Raw genomic sequence first — 3929 nt, forward strand, 5'->3', positions numbered from 1 at the left:
ACCACAAACTTAGTCACTGCTCGGTGACATTCGTCTATCCTGGCCTGAAAGGAGACGCTACCGGACTGCAGCGAGAACTGCCAGCATCTGAGCCAGCCAGACTCTGTCTATCTCTCTCATCATGGTCACCTAAATGCACAGTAATGGCAGGTTTTGTAATAAGGCAGATCGCGCTAACATAATATGCACTGTTAGTTGATTATTTACCTGCCGCATTAACGGGGGAGGATGTGCAAACGTTACCGCTGCTGCTAGTTTGAGATTCACGAGTCCGAAGCGGAATTAAAAGCACGACATTCATTTAAGGTCATCGTGTGTTTTGTGAGCAAATGCTTTTGCATATTCGTAGTGTTTCCTCCCTTAAATGAAATGTCTACTTGCAAGTTGCCCTGTTGTCATCCGTTCTCGTAAAGTATAATCAAACTTTTGAGCGTTTGAGCCGCCGTGTTTCCTGCCAGGTAAATGACGCTCCGCAACGTGATGACGTCATTTGGGGCGACTGGAATCGTTAAGGGAATCGTTTGCAAAAATGGCAAACAATTCCTTGGAATTGAAACAGTGGGAACCGGTTCTCAGCAAGAACCGGTTTTCGATACCCATCCCTAGTGATAGAAAAAAATGTATTGTACACACAGCACATTTCTCTTCCACCTCTAATAGGTTTGATATTGCTCTTCATCTCTGTTGCACTGGCCTTTTGATATGTCTCACTGGTGTAAAGCTTCCAAGACCCATGTATTTCCACTGTCAGTGAAGAAAAAGAAAAAAACCATTGGAGTGGTAATCCCTTTTTTTTTTTTAAAAACCGTAAAAAACGTCATCAAAGTATTTAAAAATACTAAACCCCTGGCCTCAATACAGTCCCCCTAACCAGCATTTCACCGCAGGAAGTGCAGGCAATAAATTTAAACTCTGGGCCTCCAACGGGCTTAAAAGGATTCCAGATCAGGAGGACAGCATCAGGAGATTAACCTTAGAGATTACACTTTTGATAATGAGCAGGTTGTTTCTGAAGCGATAATGTAAAATGCCAAGAATAAAAAAAGTATAAAGAAGCTCTCTACACAGCTGCCACATCAGCTTTAAGAAACCCAACAGTGACCTGTACAAACAACCAATCAGGTCCCTTTTTAGATTTCCAGCTTTATTTCATTTTAGTTTTGTTGGCAACATATAGTCCAATTTCACCTCGAGTGGTAAAACAAATAAAAATACTGCACACAAACATTCAGTATCCATTTAACCACAGCCTGAGCGGTCTTTTAAAAAAAATGACCAGAGTTTAATCAACAAGTCTTGCTGCACATGTGTTAAAATTTATAGAGCAAACATTCCTATGCGAGTTAATATGGAACTAAAACTAACAACATCTAGAAAATACTTCAGTTCCAGTACTCTGTAACAATGCTGGCATCCACACACCAGGAACAGCAATGACTTCACTGAATTTTAATATTTTGCAAAGCTAGTTTTAGTTTCCACCAATTACTTTTTACACACACAGACTTTAAATGCCTGTGGTTCCCAGGTATAATATGTATTCGGAAGGGCTCCATCTTCATCACCTTAAACTGCAGCTGGTAACTGTATTTCCCTTGTCCCTGCTGCCTATCCCAACCACAAACAAAACAAAACAACACAAAACAATGCTACCCGCAGACCAAGATGGTGGATCTGAAGTCTGTCTACGAGCTGAGAAATCAAAGATGCATCTAATTAATAACTGTCACAAACAATATAAACTATTATTCATTAATTTATAAAAGAAAGCACAGGTTGGTCGAACGGTCACACAGAGAGCCACTTCCCCTGTCACCACCACATACAGAAATTCAATGAGAAACACTGAACAGATACAATCAGCAGCTGCAGCGACACACTGTTGTTTAGACACAAACTTTAGGTCATGGTACTATTTGACTTTAAAGCTCTGTAAATATCAAAAGCATGAAAACAGTCCGACCAGTGTTGCCCAGAAACCTGCCTGAAATTCTGGACCTCAAAGACCTTACCTGGGAGGTATTCTCCTCGTACGTCAGGTAGTGATTTGTCACAGGCCAAAGTTCACCTTTCAGCTAATACCTCACCCTGACTATTCTGAGAAATGCCTGCCCCCCTCCACAGCTTCTAACTTTTACTTCATTTCTCTTCTGGTTTCAGAGGAAGCAGCTGATTCTTCTCTACTTTTCCACGGAGCGCATGAAGTCTAAGACTAACTTGCTTTCTTCGTCTCTCCGCTCCTCCCCTCTGAACAAACAGCTGAGTTTCTTCCTTTAACTTGTGCAAGGTACTGTAGCTCCACCCCTCCTGGCACTCACTGTGAGGAAACACTCCTCTCTGCTGCAACTATGACTCTTCACTACCTTTATCATCTTGTGGGAGGTCAAAGGTAGCCTGGATAAATCACTTGGCAACTGATTTATCATCTTTAATCCCAACCTATTTTTGAGCTGACATTTTATTGTCGTGCTCACCTGGCTGGAAGAGCAGTGAATCTGAAAATGAAACACCCCCATTAACCACATGACCACAAGTATGCGTGAGTGTTTTACGGAAATACGGACAGCAGTAACAGACTGATAGGGGAGACAAAGAAGTACTATTGTTGTGATCAAAACAATGACACGAGAAGCATGCACAGGCCAGACTTTAATAATTCATAGCTCAATGTTTACCATATAAAATTAACTTTCATTATTTTAAAGAAGTAGTTCAACAGAGCAATGCAGGAACACTAACACACAACTTGTTCGAATTTATTCTTTGGATCTGTATGTGTTTTTCTGTGTCTCACCACATAAACAATATTGTGGGAAAAAATGACTTCACAAAGGCAGAAAACTGCTGATCCTCACTTACAAACATTTCTGGCCACAAGACATCCAGTGAGGTCACAACAGGTGTTTTAGATTAGATGGAAGACCGAATAATAAGGAAACACTCCCACGTTGTTACCTCCTATTTTAAATGAACTATAATTGAAGCGGCTCCAGGGAGCTGTGCTGTTCAGAGGACTTTATGGAGACTTATGAGCATCAAACAGCATTAAAACTCATTACATTTTCATTGATCTATAAAAAGTATTTAATATTATAGAGAAAATATTTAGAGTAAGAGATGACGGCTAAATAGTTATCAGTATGTGGAAATGGATACTGCTGAAAAATACTTATGGGGAAGCACAAAGTCCAGTCCTGTGCCTCATATGTTTTATATTATATAATAATGACATTGTCAGTTATCAAAACTACTTTATTTTAGAAATGCAGTATCAATGTGGAGAAAGGGGATATTAAATAAAGATGTAAATCTGAAAATGGTTCAGTTTGGGGAGTATCTTTAAAGGGTTATAAGGAGAGTGGAGTTCATTATATAGATAAAGATGTTCATAAAATAAAATTGAAGCATAGTTATGGTTATGAAACTGTCGTTTTTCATCTTCTGTGCATTTTCTTTGGTCTTTGGGTTTTTTAAATGAAATTTAGTTCTAAACGTGCTGCTATATAAAAAGTGTAATTTGCCTTCTTTCTATTTGATTAATTTCTTTCTTGTGGACATTTGTCATTATCAAAGTTTTCAAAGACCCAGCTTTGGTTTAATGTAAAATTGCAAACACAGTAACCATCTTTATAAAGCTGTAGGCAGATCTCCAGAAAGCTAATTCTAATACCAGGGAGCTGAGACATTCTTCAGCTATTAATAAATCTTCTGACATCCCTCCCCTTCAGCAGCACTCTAGAGACAGAGTCCAACTGTTAGTTAAATAAGAAGAGCTGTTTGATTAAAGGAAATGGTAAAAAAAAAAAAAAAAAAAAAAAAAAAATTTGAACTGTTCCTGTTGGAGGTAAAAAAATGTCAAATGTGGTCCTGAGACAGAAGGTAGCATCATTGCTCTGTAAGTCTATGATGCCGTAATTGTTTGTTTTGTT

General features: G+C 38.9%; 1 protein-coding gene across 8 annotated transcripts in view; it reads right to left on the minus strand.

Annotated features, from left to right (window-relative positions):
• The window catches only part of slmapa (sarcolemma associated protein a), an 87132-nt gene that overhangs the window by 43883 nt on the left and 39320 nt on the right, over positions 1-3929 (minus strand). Inside the window, exon 1 of one of the 8 annotated variants that reach the window (XM_013908610.1) lies at positions 2013-2232. The exons of the other annotated variants lie outside the window; for them this stretch is intronic. The gene's annotated coding sequence lies outside the window, so the exon portion shown is untranslated. Of the gene's footprint in view, positions 1-2012; positions 2233-3929 lie in introns of those variants that run through there. 8 annotated transcript variants of the gene reach the window in all.

Source organism: Pundamilia nyererei, unplaced genomic scaffold, assembly GCF_000239375.1.
Source record: "Pundamilia nyererei isolate P.nyererei 1_Seehausen unplaced genomic scaffold, PunNye1.0 scaffold00012, whole genome shotgun sequence".
In the NCBI taxonomy this organism is placed as follows: domain Eukaryota; kingdom Metazoa; phylum Chordata; class Actinopteri; order Cichliformes; family Cichlidae; genus Pundamilia; species Pundamilia nyererei.